General features: G+C 29.6%; 1 long non-coding RNA gene across 1 annotated transcript in view; it reads left to right on the forward strand.

The window, feature by feature from the left end:
- The first annotated feature begins 17,647 nt into the window (after window positions 1-17,647).
- LOC132936192 (uncharacterized) overlaps window positions 17,648-25,058 on the forward strand; it is an 86,995-nt gene continuing 79,584 nt past the window's right edge. The window contains exon 1 of the long non-coding RNA XR_009663421.1: window positions 17,648-18,107. This is a non-coding gene — a long non-coding RNA (uncharacterized LOC132936192). The remainder of the gene's footprint in view (window positions 18,108-25,058) is intronic.

Consider the following 25,058-nt stretch of genomic DNA (forward strand, 5'->3'; position numbering starts at 1 on the left):
AATATTAAAAATACTTAGGCACAGTTTTTTTTTATAAGCTTTTTAAGTTAAAATTTATAAAATGTTCAAATTTTATAGCTAAGGATTGAAAATTTAAAACAAGGCTCCTCGTTAATAGGTTTTATATATTACTTAATTCACAATAATATCATCAAATATACTAAAAGTAGTGGATATTTTTACTTTTGACCAATCACAATATAGATTAACTAATAGATTAACATTAACTTGTATAACTTAAAGTATAACTTAAAAGTGTTGTGAAATATTTGTGTTTTATAACACTTGAAATGATATTTAAGTTGAATATTGATATACTAACAAAGGAGCCAGGGGGATAAATGTTTTACTTTTAACCCACCAAAGTACTAAATGGATATCAATAGTTACCAAAAACCACCCTCAAAGTTGATGATCGAAATATTTTTACTATTATAAAAATAAAAATAAAAACAAAAAACACAAATCATTGTAAAACCAATACATTCATCGTTGCTCTAAGAATCGACAAAAATATAAAAATAAGCTGAGAAGTTTGATTTATTACCCGTTGGCGATACTATTGCGTCATAAGTCATAACCATAACTCATAGCCAACTGTAATGACTAATGAGAGATAGAAATCAATAAACCCCGCCATATATATACTACAGCCGCGAATTACAATGTAGGTATAATCCTATTTGTAAAGTCAGACGAAATTACTTTTTTTTATTTTTTTCCCCGTTTTGACTTTTGATAAATCGTCCGTCGGGCGGCCGTCCGTTGATAAATCGTCCGCGGAATAAACGAAACACAAAAAGTCAATATTATACGCGGCCGTGTAGAAGTAATGTCTATTGTGTATACCTGTATACGACGACAATGCGTATGCGAGCTTTTTTGGCGTATATTGTATAATAATAGTAATTATTGTCAAATGAAAGACAAATTACCGCAAGTCGTCGCTCGACGACGGATAACCCATCCAGATATATCAATATATGAATTTTACGCGTATTAGCTGTATTATAGTACTATTATAGTGTATATTATTATTATATACAACGTAAAATGACATTTGGCGAAATTCAATTTCGAAAACCTGTACGTCTATTAAAAACAAACTTCTCGCTGTAATAAATAATTTAAATCTACCACGTACACATTAATATCGGTAGGTACGTAAAACGGGTATTGAAATCCGCTTTGGGGAAACCGATTTGAGCTGGAACGTTAATTCGATGGTTGATGCCCAATATCAGTCCTCAATTATTTTTCTAATTCATCGTTTTATCCTCGCGTTACGATCATCAAAAATCAGTTACATATAAAGTTTAATCAGATAAAATATCTGTTTAGTACGCGTCGTATAATTACCTTTTAGATATACCTATTCACGATTTTTAATAATGTATTATGCTGAATGTAACAATTTCTATTTTTACTGAGCTTAAAATGAATTCCTAATTTCCTATACTTAAAATTTTTACGTTTTCCTATATAATTTCCTATGTATGTATAGGTAGCTTAAATAATTATTGTTTAACTATATAGGTACATACTATTTTAATAATTATTCTTTGTACTGAGTTTCGGTATTTTTACGTTATCTATACAATAAGTTGAGTTAAATAGTTATCCGATATATTATTTTTAATTTAATTTATTTAAAAACGAATGGATAAAAAAAACTAAGCTAAGTAAATTAGTTTAGTGGCGTCATTTTAATATTTATCATGGGTCACCCATGATAAATAAAATAATATCAAAACATCTTCTCCATTAGACAATTTTAAAAAAATGCCAACGCACGTAGTGTTCCCAAGTGACTACCTAAGTGATTACCCATTCAATATGTGAACTAACTGCTCCCGACGTTACTTAACTTCAGTGATTGAACGAGAACTGGTGTATTCGACGTGGTATGGTCGTTACTCGTTGGCATACGGATTGGCATTTATTACAAGATTTAAAATTTGTGATAGGTAACTAAATAGCTGTGCTCTAATTAAATAAATAAATAAAATGTTTAATACCTACCTAGTTAAAATAAATATTAATACCTAAATAATTGTATTGATTAATACAAATTATTTGTATTAATCATCGGTAACATGCACATGAGCTGCAGGATTTTAGATTTTTTTAAAATATTTTTTTGTGTCTGTCATCACCTTTTAGGACAGTAAAAATTCACCGAAAGACTAATAGGAAAATAAATTACTATGGCTAATATAGTAATATATATGAATAAATTGTATATTATTTTCAAGATCATAATTTTACAATTACAATTTATGAATAAATGTATAAATATAATGATTTATGAAAGACCAAATTCTTGAGATGGTTTTTACTATTTAGGGAGTATCCTGTAAAGATACAAACTTCTGTTCTCAAATGACAGCCCCTCTTTTATAGATATAGACGTACAATAATAATATATAGAGGATAATATTTCTAAAAATGTATATTTTCGTAAAACCATTTTTAAGGACTATTATACCCTTAGTAACTAGTATGAACATTTTAATAACTGAGAAACTATACTCGTTCGAATATTGAATTAGGTAGGCACCTACATAAATGTTTTCAAAAAATTATCCACTTACAAATGTATAGTAAAAATGGAAGGGTTTACATTTGAAAAACAGAAGTTTGTACATGACCACATGACACACCTTAAGTAAAACAAAAAAATTAAAGAATTTTTGTATATGGTCTGTGTATTTTTAAGAATTTCAAAAATCAGAATTTAAATGCATTTATTATTTAAGGAAAAAATTGGGGTGAGCATGGTTTGTGAGTCACCCTGTACATAATGTAAAGTTATTGATTAGGTGTATTGTTTTAAAAATGTATCGGCCAAACTACCAAAGTACATTACCTATTTGGCTATGCCATATACACAAATTACATTATATACCTAGTACGCCGTGTCCTCGCAGGTCACAACTATACCTAGTAAATTCTAATTCTTCGGAGCATTTGATAGACAACTTTATGCATTCGTTCATTGACCATTTCATTGGGTGTAACGCTTAATTCGTAAATTATTATCATTGTGAATAAGTATAGATAAAGTAAACGTATAGGACTATTTAAATTTTATGCACACATATATGCAAATACAAATTTACATGTCACGTCAGAAATCAACTATAGGCATACATGTAAATATATTATCTATGTCTGTGACAGTGAAAAAATGTTTCTATTTTACAGTCAAACGGATGTTTTTAATTAAAATTCCGTAGTCCGTTCTAACTTCTATTACTATATTTTTTGGGGAGAGCAAAATACTAAATACCTCAATTTACAGTCATTAAAATGTAAAAATCTTATATCATTAGCAACTTAATATTAAATTTCAACAATTTTAACGTTATGCTATAAATTCAATATTTTGTATTTATTAGATACTATTCTGTATACATAATTATTATATACAGTCATTTGTTTATACTTACAATTTTCAATATATAACTTACTAAAATTAACTATAAATAAAATCCAAAATTCTTTTTTTACTGCCAGCAAACATATCAATTACTTCATCAACTTGAATGACTATGTCTACGCATATTAAGCAGCGCTAACCCAACTAAGCGTTCTTCGGCCATATTCGACCTCAACCAAGTTTTAACACAACCTTTCAAATTAATATAGACAGAATAGTTATTCTGTGATATAAGATCAATTCTTGAAAACGTCGATGAAATAGTTATTGATAACGTCCTGATGACATTAATAAGTTGATAAGTTATAATATTGTTGAAAACATATTATATAATCAAAAATAAATATGCATTAAGCAAAAGAAAAAAAAGCGTCTTGGGGGGGGGGAGTGCCCCTCTTGCCCTCTTTAATACGCCACTGGTTCCCAACCCACTTGTGGGCCGAGGACACTGGTCGAAAGTCAAAGGGTCAGTAAATTTTAATTGACATCATTATTGAGATATTTATATGATAACAATTATTATACACGGCTAATAATAATAATTGTTCTTCTATCGTCTTATTTGTGTGTGTTTATATTTTATACCTTTATTAGGTAAGTGGGTCTCAATATTTTTTTTACCTAATTGGTGGTCCACACAGCTAAAACGGTCTGGAACCGTTGCTATATAGTGCACGTTACAATTTCAGGACTTTAATAGAATGATAGGTACATAAATGGCTATTACTATCAGTAGCGGATCTAGGATTTTTTTATGGGGGGTGCTAAGGTTTAGGTCTCGTACTCTATATACTCCATCCTGATGGCAAGACTTTTTTCTAGTCCACAAAATTAATGTGCTTAATATTCAAATGGTGGCAACTAAATTTTTTTTTGGTACCAATTTTGTTTAGAAATGTCCCTAGTTTACTGAAAAATACATGTTGAGTGAGTATTTGTTTTCCAGAAGACAACATGACAAGGCGGGGGGGGGGGTGCTATAGCACTCTAGCACAGTAGCACCCCCTCTATAGATCCACGCCGGCTTATTATAATGCTTACTCCGATCCTCATTCTGAACATAATACATTGAAATCCTCCATAGTATTTACGAGAAGACGATCGAAACACATTTTTAAATTTTTTATCACATATAGGTATTACAGCTTAAAGGATAAAATAAAAAATGTGTCTCAGACGTTCGGTTACACCTTTGTACATGTCATACCAGATTTTGGAGGTTTTGAAATGTTGAATATAATATTTTCTTCAAAATGAAAATGAAGTACCTACCTATGCGTTACGTACGTTGGATTAGAATAGAATGAGTTGGTTTTGACTAAAAATACGATAGTTACGTAGCTCCTTAGAAAGAAGTATAATTATGATGTGACAGAAATCATACACGTCGGAAATAGGCTGTTATACGACTTTAAATATTGTACTATACTTAGTATTATATATTTAAACGCGGTTGCCCACAGGATCTTATTTCTTAGTTAATTATTATATAGTATATTATTATAAATTATAAGTCTTATTATATTCTTATAGTTATAATATTGCATATTCACAGAAAATATTAAATAACTATATTATAGACGGAAATGTTATAAGGGTTACTGTTAATATTACTTTCTTACAATATTGTATCGTACCTATTGTTTGAAATTTTGAATAAAAATATGGATAACTATTAACTATTAACTTAGCTAATAGCGACAAATCTCATCCATAATGGAGTCATTAAAATAAATATTTTAAAGAAACGTTGTGAGCCGTGAAAACAGGCCCCGGGCCTATGAACAGATAAGTTTATATTATAAGTATAACAAGTATACAAATCAAAAATGTACAGGCTAATAAAAAGTTAATTTTAAAAAGAAAAAGATTTATTCTTGTTGGCGATCCACAATATCCTATAAATTGACCAGTTACAGAAGTAGTTAATAGTGTAAAACGGTAAAGAGAATGGATAGAGATCATGGACTGAAACTTGAAAATATTGTGTTTTGAAATGTTTGGTAAATCATTATGGTTTTATAATGATTATTAAAGTATGAATGATGAAAAGCTTAGTTTTTGGTTGCATTATTTTACTTTTGATATTCATATGATATACCAAATACAGCTCACTAGGTACTGCAGACTACTAAAATGGTAAAATACATAATAATACAAAATTTATAAATATTATGACTATGAGGGGTGTGGGGGCAGAGCCCCCCACTATTGAATTCTAGTAAATTTTCAGAACTTACCCCATAGAAAATTCCTGAGAACGCCACTGCTCTACACTGAACATTAATGATAACCAACTTTAATTATAGATATCACTACTATTGTTATTATTATTTCATTACTATCATGTAAAATTATCAACAAAAAAAATTGAGATTCTGTAAATGTCTGTAGATTTAGATAGCCTACATAGAATAGGAATATCTTATTATTATATAATAATAAAAAAAAAGTATTATATATTTAAATAAATATCATTAGAAATAGCGTTCTGCAGAATGCCTCCAAGATATGAGTACTACATATGACAAGACAATAAAATATAACAATGTGATCTGAAAATTATTAATTTTCCGTTTTTCTGTGTATCTAATAAACATAATGATTTACGATCGACTGAATCAAACTACAAGTTATAGTTTTTGTAAACATAAAATATATGCTTTAGTAAAATTTGATTTTTCTTCTTATTAATTATTTACTATATATTATTACCTATAGAGGAAAGTGGACAGTTAGTAATGAGTAGTGGCTAATATACTTGCTATATTTTATAATTTATAGTATACATTATAGAATGCAGGTACAGGAACTGACACTACAAATTTTATATGCAGAAAAAAATAAAAAATGTTAGTTTCCTACCTACTAATTTTATTATTTTAAAATCTAGTATCTTGAATAATGACTAATGACTAATGAGTAATGACTAATAAACTATACCTATGGACAATTTCAATTTCAAATAAATTTTCAAACTACATTTTATGCTGATAATTTATTATAGCATTTATTTAGGAAATATTAATAATGATTACTGTTTTATTTATAATAGTTAATATTATATAACATTTTGTGAAGAATATAGAATCCATAACTAGTAAACAGACTACAAAGTTATACATTTTAAACGCAAATACGCAATAGGTACCTATGATATATAATAATAATATTATTGTATACCTACAAATTCTTATCGATATTAGTTTGTACGACAATTTAAAAAAAAAAGGAGGGTAAGTGGATATCGCTCTGCTGTACAGTAGGTTAAAAGTGGGTCACTGTAATGGATGGTGTTAAATTTGAATTTAATGATATAATATCATTGTATAAGAAAAACGATTCTGAGCAAAAACGGTCAGTCAGCCTATGATATTACCAAGTATATTTGATGATATTATTGTGAATACAGTAATTTATAAAACCTATTTACGTGGAGCCTTGTTTTAAATTTTCAATCCTTAGCTTTAAAAATTTTTAACTACAAAATAATTATTAAATTTTAAATATCGAAATTTAAATGCTTATAAAAAAAAACTGTGGCTATGTATTTTAACAATTTTTCAACTGCTATTGTAACAATATATCAGGAGCCTTGCATTAAATTTTCACGCTTTTATACCCAACAAATAAAATTTTATTGATATTTATAAAAAAAACACTAAAAAAATTGAAAACTGACAATGTCCGTAAACAGCTCAAAAAGAGTCAAATTATTTTCAAAATTTTATTGTGTATAGAAAATGCTAATATAAACATTCAGTCAAACTTCATGTCTTTACGGTCATTTGTTTTAGAGTTACACCAAAAACCAAAATCGATTTTCTCGAAAACAGATTTTGCGTAAAAATTCCCGTTTTTCTTTAATTTTTCTTATGTTTGCTTTTGAAAACTACTGGGAAATTTTTACTTTTGACCCCCCAAAGTCTAACCAACTAGATTCACTTTCCTATCAGAAAAGTTACTGTTGAAGAAAATCCAAGCACTTTTACTGTCCTAAAAGGTGATGACAGACACAAAAATAATAATAATAAAAAAAAAACACACATCATTGTAAAATCAATACATTCATCGCTTCGCTCAGAATCTAAAATACTAATAAAATTGGAAACTGAAAATGTTCTTAAACAGTTCAAAACAAATCAAAATATTTTTAAAGTGTTATCGTGTATATACAATGTAAATATAAATAACCAGTGAAAATTTCATGTATATACGTTCATTTGTTTTAGAGTTACACCAAAAACCAAAAAATTGATTTTTTCAAAAACAGATTTTGCGTAAAAATTCCCGTTTTTCCTTAATTTGTCTTTTGTTTTTCACGGCGCTTTTGAAAACTACTGGTAAATTTTTATTTTTGACCCCCCAAAGTACCAACTAGATTCACTCTCCTATCAGAAAAAATACTGATGAAGAAAATCTAAGCATTTTTACTGTCCTAAAAGGTGATGAGTTATCACTGATGACAGACACAAAAAAAAAAAAAACACACATCATTATAAAATTAATATATTCATCGCTTCGCTCAGAATCTAAAATGTAAATTCATTCAAAACCGTTAAATACTTCAAATACTAAACAATAACATATGAATAAAATATATGATAATACTTAAGCTATAGGTAAGTTATAACTTTATAAGCCTATAATATTTCAAATTTGTAAGGTTTATACAAAAATATACTTAGCACATGACAAAATATTATTTATGTAGTTACCTATTCACTATTTAATATTCATCTTATCATTTTATTTTCTAAGAACACTTAGATGTTTAGTAGTTATGGACCTAAATGTTGCAAAACATTCGTATAGATAACTATTACCTACTGACTATACTGTATAATATTAACTATTCCAAGTAAGGATAGTATTACCGTATTACCGTATAAGTATAAGTATTTAGTAAATACTATTATATACATGCAGCAATGACATACAATACTCACATACATAAATTCTGAAAAGTAATGCAATTAACCTAGGTACCTACATATTAATAATAGTCTGTTACGAAAATGAATTGTTTTAAAAATAAGGTTTTGAGAGGAATAAAATGGTAGCAATTCTGTTAATTGCATATAATAAGCAAATATATTGATGACCTAACCTTATCTAATCTGGTTGTACAGATTCAGTGTCCTATTTAGAAATTCAGCACCCTGGGGCACTTAAAAAAGCCTCATATAATTTAGAGACCTATTAATTATTAAAATAACAAAAATTAAAAATACCTAGGTGCAAGCCTGGCCATAAACGAGTTAAAAAGTTAAAGTTAAGTTAATTTTAACTTTTTAACTTAACTTTTTTGAATTTAATTTTCATTAACTTAATTTTTAACTTAACTGATTTTTATTGATATAAACTTAATAAATAACGAGTTAATTTTAATAAAATCAAAGTTACATTAATGTATAAATAATTAAATAAAAAGGTGGGTAAGTGGATGTTGCTCTGCTTTCCTATTAGAAAAGATACTGTTGAAGAAAATCTAAGCATTTTTACTGTCCTAAAAGGTGACTGATGACAGACCCAAAAATAAAAATAAAAAAAATAATAAAAAGAACACACATCATTGTAAAATCAATACATGCATCGTTCCACTTAGAATCTAAAATAAATAACTTAATTCGAGTTAGTAAGTTAATTGTAATTTGGGTTGTAATTTTCCTTATAACTCTTAACTTAACTGAGTTAAAATAAAAATTAAGATAACTAGTAATTTAAACTTTTTCAAATGTTTTCTATCAACTTAACTTAACTCGCTATTTTATACCCTTCTTTAAATCTAAACAATTATTATGAAAATTATTTATTTATTTTTGACGCAGTGAACGACGAACCTTCTATAATCCATATGCGGGCTTTGTACCGCCAACACCAGTTCATCGTATTACTTAGAATATAACGTATTAAAAACGATGGTGACGGGCATATCATTGACAATAATAATATAGTTATTAGGGTAGCCCTTATTTATGAACTTTCAAATTTTTAATTTCTCACCCGCCCAATTTTGTCATTACCATATGAAAGGTGTGTGGGTTAAATTTGGTGATGATTAATAACCCCCTTCAGGTGCCGCAAGAGGGTTGAACTTCGCTAAATAGGGTAGTTTTAGGGTTATTCTGATTTAATTCATTATATATTGCATTTAGCATAACATTGTATAGAACCTAAATTGTAGATAAAGGTATTCTCTGTAAAAAAACGTTCAGACAAAATTTCTCGTAAATCTATTATTTTCTGTGGAAATTAGAATAAAATAAAAATTATTATCTTTTTCTAAAAAAAAATCGAAAATTTCGATATATTTTCCATATGATTGCTTTTACGATAACATGCTTACAAATCTTCAAAGATGAAATAAAATAAAATTGTTTAAAACTAATGTACTTAAGCTAGTTTTACAACTATTGTTTTATATTAAGAAATTAATCTTGAAGTATACAAAATGTTAACTTAATAATAAAAAAAAAAATCGTTTACCTACACAAGAACATATTGAATATTGATGTCATTAAAAATAAATAGGTAGTGGTCCAATGGAGTAATACAATGTGAAAATTAGTTACGTTACAACTGATAGGACAAAATCTTTTATATTTACCTTGTAGGCGATATATATTCGAAATAGTGCTAAGAAGTGTTTTTGAAGGTAAATTAAAATTAAATATTATTAGTCCTGATGTTCCTATTTTTAAAAAATTCCAACAAGCCTGGCCTGAAATTGACTCAAAAAAGTATGCAATTGGAATAAATGATGCAGTTGTATCTACAGTTGAAACAAATAAATCTCAAATTATTTATCTCATAAATTATTGACTTATGTTTACAAAATTAAAAAAAAAACAATGTAAAGATGATTACAAAGAACTTCTAGAGTTGACTGTTATTTTTCTAGGTGAAAACCCACCAAACGGTATATTTCGTCACTATCCTGGTGCTTTTTACCATGCCAGGTGGATGTCAAAAGCAATTTATTCATTCAAAATATATATGTTTTGAAAACAATTTAAACTTAATGTTCGAGAAGAGAATGCATTTCGAGATACATGTATTTTCCTAGTTACGATATACGTAGAAGCATGGTTTAGATGAACTGCTGCAATTGAAACAAATTATAATGACTTAATATTTAAAAAAAAATTAATCGAATACCCAGATAAAACTTTTTCTAAAACTGCTACACATAAATTTTGTGGTATCTTGCGCGGGAAAGTATAGCCTTATAATTTTTTGATTTTCGGGTGCCAATCAAAATTAAAATTAAAATGGTCGAAGCACTTAAATCAACCCAGAACAATGATGATACAATTAAAAAAATACATAAATTCGTTCATAATTAATAGATATTTTATTTTATTTGAATGTAACGTATCTAATTTTCACATTGTATTACTCCATTGAACCACTACCTATTTATTTTTAATGACATCAATATTCAATATGTTCTTGTGTAGGTAAACGATTTTTTTTTAAGATTAAGTTAACATTTTGTATACTTCAATATTAATTTATTAATATAAAACAATAGTTGTAAAACTAGCTTAAGTACATTAGTTTTAAACAATTTTATTTTATTTCGTCTTTGAAAATAATAGATTTACGAGAAATTTTGTCTGAACGTTTTTTTATAGAGAATTCCTGAATCTACAATTTAGGTTCTATACAATGTTATGCTAAATGCAATATATAATGAATTAAATCAGAATAACCCTAAAACTACCCTATTTATCAATATTCAACCCTCTTGCGGCATCTGAAGGGGATTATTAATCATCACCAAATTTAACCCACATACCTTTCGTATGGTAATGAAAAAATTGGGCGGGTGAGAAATCTAAAATATTTAACTTTCCTTACCCCCATTAATATATAAGGGCCACCCTAATAGTTATACTTATAGTTCAAGGCACTGTGAAAAAGTGGTTCAATGAACCGTGTTTTTGGGGATTTGAATACGGTATTTACATTAGTAAATTATTATATAGGTATGATGATGATTATGTTAAAAGAATACAAAATTAATATATATATTCAATACAAAATATTTGTAAATTTGTATATTGTATATATATATATGTCCCGTTTTTAATACGGCTATGTTATTATAGGTATATTAATAATTATCTATCGCTACAGATTAGCTATAAATATAATAGTTGTTTAAATTGTAAACAGCATAATATATTATATACATTTATTGATCGCGCCGGGAACGATACAATTATAGCTCGTGCGCCCGGTACAGCAATACTTGTACGCAACGTTCACACACCGATCGACTTGTGTTTGTGTGTATATATGTTATAGCGACTCAAAGGAAGTGGACGGGTTCGCCGTGCAAGACCAGAGAGTGCTAGTGTGTGGTGGGTGTGTGAGTGTGTAGATGTGATAGTGTGTAAGCTTATAAAATAATGACAGAAAGGTAACTCTATTTAATAATGGATAACACGGTTGCTGGTAAAAATGGTTGTTGTATTGTACACAAAATAAATAATTATTTGTGGACACAAGGAATATAAAAAAAATCACGGCAACATAAAGGTATAAATATGACTAATAATATTGTGGCCCTTCTGGCCCAACAGGATATAATAATAAATAATAAATAATAACTCACAATTTGGACGGTGCACGGCTGGCCAGCTGCTACCCTTGCCTGTATAATAGTTTTATAATAGACACACAACAATAATAATATAAATTCACTGGCTATTCAAGCCAGACAATAATTTAAATAGCAATAACTAAGTACAGTTATAATATGATACTGTTTAAAATAACCCGACGATTAGCGTTGCGGTATATGCCAACAAAATAATAAAATATGCAAACGGCTATTAGAGCCGATGCTAACTATATAATATTTGTGGCGATTCGCGCCTATATAAACAATGAATTATTACAATAATAATAACAGATACTGACGGCGATTCGCGCCTACAAAGAGTATAATAATATTTGTGGCGATTCGCGCCTATAATACACAATGAATTATTACAATAATAATAAAAAGACACTGGCGGCGATTCGCGCCTACAAAAAGTATAATAATATTGTTGGCTATTCGAGCCAAAAATGTATCTAATAAAATGCCGGCGATTAGCGTAATTTCGGCGTTGGCGTAACGGGATAGACTGACTATTCCGGCGGCCGTGTTAAAGCTTCCACACAGCGAGCCGTCGGCGGCTGCATTACATAATTCATTATCTACATTTATCTATTACATAATAATTCACGGACGACACAATTGACATAAAAATAATAAATACAAAACTTGCGGTGTGTGTGTGTGTGTGTGTGATCGGTCGGTGTGGACGGACTATTACGACGCTACCGCCGGCGCGAACATTTATTAATTATTATATTATTAAAATAATTTCAATTTCAAAAGTTATAATAATTCACAAGTGAACAAATTTTTGACCACAAAATGTTCGTGACCGTACTGTTGCTGTGACCACCCACGCTAAATCAGTGTTTGGCAAGTTCCTTATAAAAAGGAGTTCGTTCCGTTCCTCTTTATTTAAAAAAAAAGGAATTCGTTCCGTTCCTTGTTCCTTAAACAAAAAAAAGAATTCGTTCCTTTGTCGTTCCTTTGAAAAATGAACGAGTTCCTTTTTTAGTTCCAAATAAAATTAAAATTCTTATTTAATCATTAGTGTTTTTTTTTCATATGCATACTTCTTTAATTTTGAATTATAATATATATACCTACAAGCAGGTACATATTTTATAATTCTATTTTGAGATATTCTTCAAAATTTAACTGTTGGCCGACGTATGGCGACTGTCTTATCGTTTATTGTTATAAATAATTATGTTTTATATAGGTATTCATTTCTATACAAATTAGGAATTATAACTTATGACAAATATCAATAAAGTGACTAATGAGTAACGATTAACGTCAATACTCGATAACGATCACTAATTGGCATTTGGCAATATACATTATACACATTAAAAAAAAATATATTTTAATTTAAATTATTTAGGTACATATCTGTAGTGTGACTGTGTAAATTATTCGAACTAGAAAAGAACGAAAAATTTTGTTATTTTTCTTTGAAAAAAAGAACTCGTTCATTTTCTCGTACGTTTTTTTTATAAAAAAGAATTTGTTTAACGGCACCGTTCTTTAAAAATAATTCGTTCCAGAAATCCGTTTCTTCCAAACATTGCGCTAACACTGAGCATCCCAGTGTCTATAAGTTCTATAAATAGCCCTTTTATCTTGTATTTTGTATTATCCATCCTGTTATTCCATTATTTTTTTAATTATAAAATTTTAATATTTTTTATCAATTTTAAAAGAGAAAATCTTAGCTAGATAATTTTGTATCAAAATATATTATTAAATCTGAAAAAAAAGAATGTTAACTCAAGGTCAAAAATACATTTTACTAATATAAGAAGGTAATATATGTATAAGAAATGTACTTTATATTTTATTTTTTAATTATGTTAACAAATAATATAGTTTCAACATTTTTTTAGGTACAACAAATTACCTAAAAGTAAAAATTAATTATTTAATATGATTAGACACCAGTATGTATATAAGTGGGTTTTCTTGAAATAAAATAAAGGAACTATTAACTATATAGAATCAGTGGCAAATATCCTTATTTTTCAAAATACACTATAATTTAGTTTACAGTCGAACTTGATAGCTCGAAATTTTTAACTTAAAATCGTCGATAGCTAGAAATTTATCCCGGGACCTAGAGTTTCCTATTATTGTGTTATCCTTGGATAACTCGAACTTTTTGGCCGGTCCCTTCACCTTTGAGTTAACTAAGTCCGACTAATCGACTGTATTATTAATTATTATTCTTGAACTCTAATAATAGACAATAGTTGGGTAAATAATTAAGATAACTAATCTTAGTTCTTACATACATACTAAAGCAATGAATAAATGTGAAAATGAACATCGCTGGAATTGTGAACCCTGTAATAATTTTTATTTTGTATTTCTACGAAATAAAAACAACAAGTTATCAAAACCAAAATAATAATTTAAAATTTATTAGTTATTTGAGTAAAAGACTGTTATTTATTATTTATTATTAGTTATTATTAGTTAATTACTTTATTGTGATAATTCGATAAGTGTAACAAGTATTGTCGTGTTAGGTATACCTAACGTTTTATTATATCATTGAGTGAATAAAAAGTTGTATTTATTATTTTTTTATATTTAAATGCTTAGGATAGGTTTAAAAAAGCTAAAAAGTTCCTCAGACAAAAAATGAATAATGTTCTAAAAATATCTAAAATGCATTTAGAAAAATTTAACGCAAGTATTCCTAATTAATATTATTTATTTAATTAATTAATACCAATATTAAATAAATTTGTGAATGTCTTGAAATATGTAAATATTTATAAACCCAACGACCAACATCAACTAGTACGAAAAATAGTTTATTATTACTTGAAAGTTGAGAAATTATTAAAAACAAAAAATTTAATAATTATATACTACTTCTAAATTCTAATGGTACCTATATTCTAACAATATTAGGTGTATAAAAAAATGATAGGTATTAAAATCGTTAAAAATTTTAAATTAATTAATAAATATAATAAAACTACATTTAGGAACCAACGTGAACTTAGCAGTGCAATGATAATAGTAAACCATTAAAACAGTTAGACAAATTTGTTAGAGAGTTGTTAGAAATTGTTAGACAACTTTCAAACTTTGTTAGACTTTATTTTCGACGCTAGACCGCTTTCATTTATCTATCTTCACGGCAGCATTATAAAAGTTTGTTAGAACATTGTTATTTCGGTCAAAAACATCTTGTCTTGTTAGAGATTGTTAGACAACTTTTAAAGTTTGTTAGACTTTATTTTAGACGCTAGAAATTTCTACTTTTGCACTGCTATCTTCACGGCAGCAGTACAAAAGTTTGTTAGCAGTGCAAAAATTAAAAATGTCTAGACTTCATTTCAAAAATAAAGTCTAACAAACTTTGAAAGTTGTCTAACAATCTCTAACAAGACAAGATGTGTTTGAACGAAATAACAATGTTCTAACAAACTTTTATATTGCTGCCGTGAAGATAGCAGTGCAATAAATGAAATTGGTATAGCGTCGAAAATAAAGTTTAACAAAGTTTGAAAGTTGTATAACAATCTCTAACAACTCTCTAAAAAATTTGTTAGACTGTTTTAAAAGTTGACTGTTATCATGGTCACAAAATCATTAAATTTAATTATATTGTACCTATACTAGCTGCTCCTGCAACGGCGTTGCCTGTGATACATTGTCAATTGAATAATACCAGTGGATTTACATTGTCTTAAACTCCGTTAAATGTAAGCTACACAAATTATAAAGTCAATTAAGTGGTTTTTACCAAATATAAAATATAGGTATAAAATGATATACAGAATTATAATAACTATTTTATTTTATATAACATACCTATAATACTTGATAAACAAAAAAAATTCGTTTTTGGGAGTCGAAAAACAACAGAAAATTGGCTTCGAGGTGCACATCCTCGAGTATAGATATAGGTATAGTATAAGTGTAGATATGTATCTATATGTACCTACTTACCAAATGCTAGAATAATCAAGAATGCATTAGACTTGGGTTTTGGGTCACTTACACACACACACAGGTTGTCTTTTCTTAGGATTTATTATATCAAATATTATTTATTAATATATATAATATTATAGTATATTCTAATTTTATTGTATATTATACCAATGCATTGTATTGTTGTAAACTTGCAGTAATTTGTAAGACAAATAACAATATTGGCAGTCCGTAGTTTAAGACATTATAATATTCATATTCATAATTCATTTCCTGATTACCGTGTTTGATGTGATTAAAAATATAACTAGAGCATAATACCTAATTTGTTCAGTAATTTTAGAGAATGTTTCGGTGTTCCTAGAAATCCTCTAGCTATTGATACCGTACGCCACTACAGTTTATAAATTTCTCAATATTTTTAGTGAATTACCGTAATTATTAGTACAGATATGGAAAATTGGAAAATGTTGTACTGTCGTAGTCGTCAACCGTATCTTAATTCTTAGCACACACACATACACACACCACACAAATCTCAATATTAATTCTACATTAAACAGTACCATTGTTTGAAATACAAAATTTGAATAAAATACAACACGAAAGCTTCGCGTGTAACTCAAATGTACCCCCGCTCAATCCCCTTAAACTTGTCATCGCCCCCCCCCCCCCCAACTTCCCATATACTTGTTATATGTATATTATAGCCGTATAGGGGATGGGTTTGGCGGCGGATCGTTACTACCCCGGTTTTGGTTTTGTTGTGCACTTGTTGTCAAGGAACTGTTTTAATATAATAACTGCGTCTAAAGTATAATATATAGCGACCTCACAAAACTGTAAGAGTATACTATATAGTATATAATATACGGACATTCCGGGTAGGTGGTACCATGGGTACCACCAGTGGTAGACGATTTTCACGAGACCGAAAATACCTAAATGCGTCTTGTATTCGCACACACACGCGCGCGGCGCGTGCTCGGCATATAGGTACCTACGTACACTATATATAATGCGAAACACGCCACGACGAGGGGAGAGAAAAAAAATCGTATTTTTTATTATTATTATCATATCGGCGTGGTGTTAGAGACACGCATTGCACCGATTCGTCGAGGGGGTAGTTTTAGTCGTTTTATATAATAATATACCTATACGCGTACACCGAGGTCAGCGAGCGCGCGCCCGAGTGTGTACGCACGCCGTAGGTACATCAATCATAATATTATATTATCGTTTCATCATACCCCGCGCACGATATCGCCGTTTTTATACAATATTTTACCGTCAGGCGTGTGCAGGGGGAGGAGGGCGAGCGCGGTCGGTCGCGAGTTGATGAGGTGCGCCAGAGCTTTTCAGCCGTCCATCGACCCTGGGCGAGGGCGCGACCCGCCCATTGGGCCGCCGCCGACCGTCCAATAAGCCGAAAGCTCGCGTATCGATCCCCTCATTTGACCCCTCGCCGAGGCGGCATCTATGGCGTGCCCGTGGCGTCGTCGTCCGTCGGTGGCGGCGGCAGCTGCTGCCGCTATCGCATATATCGCCGCCGTTTCGTCACGTCGTTACCATTCGCGCGCGCCTCTTCGTCGAATTCGGTTTCCGACCGGTAGTCCCGTCGGCGCGGCGCGACGCACACGTCGCCGGACGCGCTCGTCCGTCCCCGGGCGGCGGCTATAGCCTATAATATGTACATTGGTATCACAGGCGCTCGCATTTCGCCTCCACCTACACCTCCACGTCATCGCCCGGGCGCACGCGCGATATAGTATTATGTTATTACTATTATTGTCGTACTATACCTATATACACCACACCGCAGCTGTTGTCGACGCACAACTCGCGACGCGGACCGTCTGTCACATACCTAAACATGATACCTAATAATAATAATAATAATAATATTAATAATATCACAATTCACAAGTAATGCCATCGTTTTCCCCGTCCGAAGCGTTTAAATCGAACGGGTTTTTTTCTTTTTAATTCGCGTCCAAGTAATATTATTAATCATTTACTATCGTCATTATGACCACAACCACACACACGGACGTCCGTAACGGTTTTAGGCCGCGTTCACGTGCATGTAAGGTGAGTACACAAACTAATATAATATACCTAAGTCATAAAATAATAATGTAATAATTATGTGAAACGGTATCGTTTGCTACGAACGCGAGTACTATTATCACATCAGTGGCGTGCGACAATCGCATATTTAATATTATAATATAAAGGCACGCCGCTGTAAAATAATAATATCTTAATAATATATTTTTAGTCTTCTGTAAGCTCGTTGTTATTTAGGTCTATAATATTATTATATACCTATTATAAGTAAATTATAATTTTAGTTAGTTTGCTGTGTATATAGTTTCTACGTGGAACACCTATTGTATATCATTACGTATTGTATGCATTGTTTTATCGCGGTGCGCGCGCTTCGGCTGCATACCGTACCTGATGTGTATCGTTGTAATATTGTAATATTCGTTTTAATGTTATCTTATATAGAGTTGTTATTACGCGTTGTAGCACGTCTATAACCGACCGTACGACGGCGGTCGGTGTGAACGTTTTTTGATTCGCGCGAGTATATTATATTACAGTCGAATGCGTTGTCAGCGGGAGGACGTTTGGAGAACGAGTGTAATATTTTTACAAGATATTATTATTGTACGTGTGGAAGGCGTATAAAAAAAAATCAAATCAAATCGGTGGGGAAACCCACGTCACCGACCGGTGGGGTGGCGAATGATAGGGAAGGGAGGGGGCACATAATCTTTGGTGCGAGACGGCCACTATATTACGTAGGTACCTATTATAGGTACCTATATAATAATACATAAGTCTGTTTTTCATAAACCTATTAATATATGTCTATATACCTAATATACACCTTATATATCTATCCCCGGCAGGAAAGTGGTTTCAATCAATCCTGTATAGTATATAGGAACCTATATCGTATATATTAGCATTATTAGATATCTACCTATATTTTATATACATAGTGATTTGGTTTAATAATTCCAAACGAATCGCTATTCCGTGTATATAAATATCAGATCTATATGTAACATATACCTAGGAGGAAAAATGTATTATTGTCGACTGCGGCCGATTAGTTACCACGTGTTAGCGGGATTTTGTGGTGTGTATTGTACCGTACAGGACGCAAGAAAAACACTAGAAAAAAATGTGGAGGCCTAGAAAAAATAAAACAAAAATTAACAACTAAAACGAACCAAGTATGAAAAGGAAACACGAATTAGATACGTATGGTCTCGTGGGGCCCTGATTACGCGAAGCAGAACAGATAATCGCGATTATACATTATGTTGTATACGTACCTATATACCTATGCATAATGTATACATACCTGTCGGTGGGCAAGCAGAACCGTTAGAGGTCATATAATGAAAATTTACGGGTTGAAGAGCAGAGGCTCGGGCCAATACTTGCGTGAAAAATACAAAAAAGACACGGATGGAGAATCGTAGAATCGGTTGTTTTTTATGAATAACGCATAATTGTGAAAAGAAAAGATGAAAAACACTAAACAAACGCTTGAGTATAATTACATATTAATATTATATATAGGTATATAGCTACAGTGTGGCAGCATTCGCGTGTGTTGTAGAGTTATAATTATAAATAAGATATATTATTTTATGAACAATTATGGAGAACGCGGAGGACAGTGCTTTAAAAGCAGGGCTTGAAATCGTTTTCAAAACCAATTTAAGAAACCGGCATAAACCGTTTTAAAACCAAAACCAAAACCGTAATCAAAAACGAAACCGAAAAAAATTGGATACCGATATTCAAAACCGAAACCGAAATTTCTTAATACCAGTATTGCTAAGTTGAAACCGAAATCGAAAAAATGAAAAACCGGTATACAAAATCGAAACCAAAACCGAAATTATTTCAATCGGTTTCAAGCCCTGTTTAAAAGTGTTAGGTTTAAAGCTGTGTTTGAGTGTCTAGTTATTAGTCACCACCGGTTTAGGTTTATAAGTATATACATTTTTAACTAAAATACTCTTCTCACGTCTGCTGCCATTATAATATTATTTTGACTAGGTAGTTAAAGTTTTCTTTATAGGAATTTGAAGCAATCGAAAAAACAATTGAATAGTTTACCTAGCTAGTTTTTATCTAGTTTACATTTCATCATATATAGATAACGGCTACAATACAGTAATATGTAATAACATTTTTTCATTTTTAAATATTGTAACTTGTAAGTGTTTAATATTTTAATTTCACATTCACAACCAAATAGCTAATTGAATGGCTAGTTGAAAAACAAAAATCAGCGTTCCCAAAGTCCCGGCGTAAAAATATTTACGTATCAACTTGGCAAATGTAATTTATCTGTAATAGGTACTGCAATAATTTACCATTGTGTTTATAAAACCCCATAATGTCAAATATAATTACCAAGAAATTAACTAACGATTAACACAAAGTTAATTGATTGGTCGTGCAATTTTTTAAAAAAAATCTAGGTTCGAATTTTGGTGAATTCTATATAGGTACTGGCATATTCATGGAAAAATCATTGGTATCTATGTATATTAGGTAATAATCAAATTATTATAATATGGGTTATTAAAATTGTATATAATGTAATATACTAATGTAGTATTATTTATAAAACAAAACTATATCATTCTCAGAACTTGGTTTTATAAATCATAATAATTATTCTCAAGCAAGAAAATGTACAGTTTGAAACAGTCGTATTATAAGTATAAATTATATAATATATATTAATAAGTAATAACTACTAGTTTCATAGGAACATATTTTGGGTCATTTGGTTATAAATAATCATTAGCGTGAGTAAAGTGTAAGCACTAAGTTGATACAGTTCATATACAGTGGACTATATATTACGGACTCGCATGCTCGATGCACATGTCAAAAATCTACTCTATATAGGACCACAAAAAAATACTATTTTTTACTCAAAAGGATAATTATAGTTATTTTAATAATAGGTAGAGTTACTTGTGCTTGGTAAACCTCTATGCTTCTCCGATGTTAATTAGAAAAAAATATTGGAATATTCAATATTATAAAATTTAATATAATATTATTTCATGTAATAGGCAATAGTACTATAGCTATTATTAACTAACTGACAATAAGTTTGTCCCTATATAAATGATAAATGAATTACAACTAAAATTATTTCATGTAATAGGCAATAGTACTATAGCTATTATTAACTAACTGACAATAAGTTTGTCCCTATATAAATGATAAATGAATTACAACTAAAATTGTTATTTTTGTTGACATTTCAATATTCTGTAAGAAAAACTTATGAGGAACTTAGTTTTAAATTTTCAAGCCTGAGTAATTAAAATTGAAAATTGTATGCATTTTGAACTATCAAATTAGGTAATTAGGTAATTTGTTAATTATGATTTTGATGAATTTTGTGTGATTTTATTATGTTTTTAAAAAAATTACTTTTGGAATTTTTTACTTTTGATCCCGCAAAATATCAACTAGATCCAAATTAATTAAAAAAGAACTTAGTATTCGTCTACTATGAAATGTATTTTTAAACACAAAAAAAAAAATTATATTTTTACCTAAATTGTAAATAATATTATGTAAAGTAAAAGTGTAAAGCCAATACATTCATTGCTCTGTTCAGAATTAAAAACGTAAGGCGTAAGGCGTTCCTCGTCCATGGAGAGTAAATATATTCTTTTCAGAATAAAAGTTGGGGTATGCAATGCGACGTACCTACTATTAGAATTAGGGTTAAGGATATATTAACCTATTTTATAAATATAAAATTATCATTTTTTACTCATCTTTAAAAAAAATGTATATTTTGTGTGTGAAATTGTTTTTTAATTTTGATTTAAACTGAAATAAATAATAGGACAAATATTTCGATAATTTATTGACACAACAAAAGTAATAAATCAAAAAAAAAAACAATAGGTACGTACCTATTTTATCTTGATAAAAAAAAAATATACATTTTTTGTAAATCAAATCTAATTATTAATTATTAAAATTAACTAGATATTCCACATTTTCTAAAAAATCCTTGACTTACTCCTAAACCATTATTTTTAAGTATTTTATCATACCTTTTTTCTGTAGAGTCAACCATAACTGTTTGGATATTTACAAGGCTGGGCAAGTTAATGATTTTTTTTAACTCAGTTAAGTTAAGTTAATATGTACCAATAACAAAAAGTTAAAAGTTAAAAGTTAATTTGTTTATACAACACTAGCGTTCTTAATTTTTTTCCAACCCAAAACTAAATTATAGGATAAATAGTGTTAATACTTCATACGGTATTTCCATATAAGTTGGATTCAAATGATATACATTTTTAACTTTAAACAATTTACGATACATATTTTTTGATATGAAAACGAAATACACTGAAATAGTGAAATATTATAAAATTAAAAACAAAATAAATTAACTTAACTTACTTTTTAAAATGAAAAATGAACTCGTTAATTTCACGTTAATTAGAAAAGAAATTTAGTAAATTAACAGTTAAGTTAATGAAAAGCCAAAAGTAACTAGTTAAGTTAAAAAGTTAAAATTAAATTAACTTTTTAACTTAACTTAAACTTTTTAACTCGTTAACGCCCAGCCTTGGATATTTAACGTTTTACATCGCTAATGAATTTGATTGAAACATTTATTTGTTCTATCTGTGTGTTTTTTTTAGGACTAAGCATGTTCGTTCCATAAATAAGGATGGTATTTTTGCGAAAAATGCAATTCGATTTTGTAGTAGTCCTTTAATTCTATTTGTAAAGATCCACTGACGTATTTTCTATCAAAATAAAATTTATTATTGTTCCTCGATATCTGGATCTTTAGTAATTTGATAAATCATACAGCACAGTCACATAGGCATAGCTAAAAAAATATATGTAATTTTTAAAAAAATAGGTATATTATATACCTACCTATATTGTACAATAATATGAACTTATATAGTTGTACAAACTTTTCTTCATATTTCAGAGGAAATATAAGCTAAGCATCCCCTTCTAACCTCCTATTTTCAATGTAAAAAAAGAATTCTCATAAATAGTTCATACTGACATACTGTAACTAAAAAATCTAAAAAATATATAAACAAAGTTTTTTAAGTTCAAATTTGGACGAAATTACATATTAAAACCAAGGTTAATGATTTTAATTATTTTGTTGTAATTTAAAAATATTATTCGTGAATATACTTGACACTTTCAAATTATATTATTACATTGTATACACACAGTGACATTTTCAAATGTAATTTGTTTGGAAAAAATGATTTCAACCTACTATAGTAGATACTAATGCCTAAAATACTAAAATGAATTACTTTAATCAGAATAATATCATAAAATATACTACTTAGTAATATTATACACTGATATGTTTGTCTTAGCGCAGAATCGTGTTTCGTATACAATGTTTTATATCATTGAATTCAAATTTAACACCATCCATTACAGTGACCCACTTGTAACGTACTGTACAGCAGAGCGACACTTATCCGCTTTTTTTTTCTTTAAAACAAGAGCTCAAAGTTAATTTCACATATTTTTAAAAGATTTTTGTGCCTTATTACTTAAGTTAAATATTTCGATAATTTTTTAGTGCTTCTATAGTTACCTATCTGTAATCTAGTGCCGTAATATAGTATAACTTATAAGTTTTAAGTCGGAAGTCCTTTCAATATAGTTTTCTATTTATTCAAAGTTAACGAAATAATCAAACAGTTATTAGCATTACTTTAGTGCCTATATAATAATTTAACCCAAGTACCAACGACCAAGTACCCAGTCTATGTACTATTGCTGCTATTAGTAGTTATGTTGATAACATTTACTGTTTTGATGTTCATATCAATAATGTTATCGGTTATTCGACGTCACTACGTAATCATTGCCTATATTATACATTATACTGACATAATTACTACGTGTTAGTGCATTGCATTTCTTATAGATGCGCGTAAAGAATTATATAATGTATGTATACATTTTTTATATCGTTATAAAAGGGTCAACATTGATTTATAAAAAGGAATTCTAATTTTCAATTACTGCAGCCGGCATACCTGCCGTGTTATTACAGACAGGCGTGTTATTTTTTCCCATGCGTGTGTATAACGTAATACGATTTTCTACGAACGGTTCATGGATTAATACGGTTTAATGACTGAAAAGAACCAAGTAGAACCGTGGTGGCACACACTCTGTGGAGTAGGGGGGTGGATGACAAATTATCGAACCTTACCAACGTGTTTTTTTTTATTTTTATAAACTTTAAACGCCTGCACACACACACATCACAAACACGGACAGTCACCGTGAGCGTTTTCGGTAAAACACTTTTTGAGACCCGCGATCAAGCGAATCGCCTGCTGTAATTATACATAGCCCATAGGTAGTAATGCGAGGACGTCAGAAATGGAATTGGTAACATAAAAAAAAAAAAAATTAAAAACCGATTAAATCCTATTGTTGTACCAAAAGTCTATTATTTGCCATCAGCTGCCTTAGCAAACCAGCAGTAGAGTGTGCTATGATGGCAGCTGCAGGTGCGTTTCGAATTATTATACCACCGCGACGGTGGCTACGGAGTGGAAACCTCTAATGGGCCTAATATAGCGACTCGAAGTATACACTTTAATATTATGTAGGTACGTTTCCAGAATTTAAACGACGTTTCGAATTTTCCTGACTTTTCGATGATGCTGGATCATAACGAATCGAACGAAATTTAATCGCAATACTACCTATAATATACACGCCTATTAGGTATACAAAACTTTAACTTGCGGTACGGGTGACGTGTCTGTCGAGTTCGTACTAATTTTTTTTTTCTTAAAATGTCTGCACTCCGTTTCTGTATTATCAAAGTTGGGCAAGTTAATGAAAATAATTAACTCAAGTTAAGAATTTGGGTCGTAGCCCGCAGGTGAACATTATATCATTAGGTTAGAAGTTAATAGATAGTTGACAAATAATAAAATTAGCTTA

This window comes from Metopolophium dirhodum, chromosome 1, assembly GCF_019925205.1.
Source record: "Metopolophium dirhodum isolate CAU chromosome 1, ASM1992520v1, whole genome shotgun sequence".
NCBI lineage: Eukaryota > Metazoa > Arthropoda > Insecta > Hemiptera > Aphididae > Metopolophium > Metopolophium dirhodum.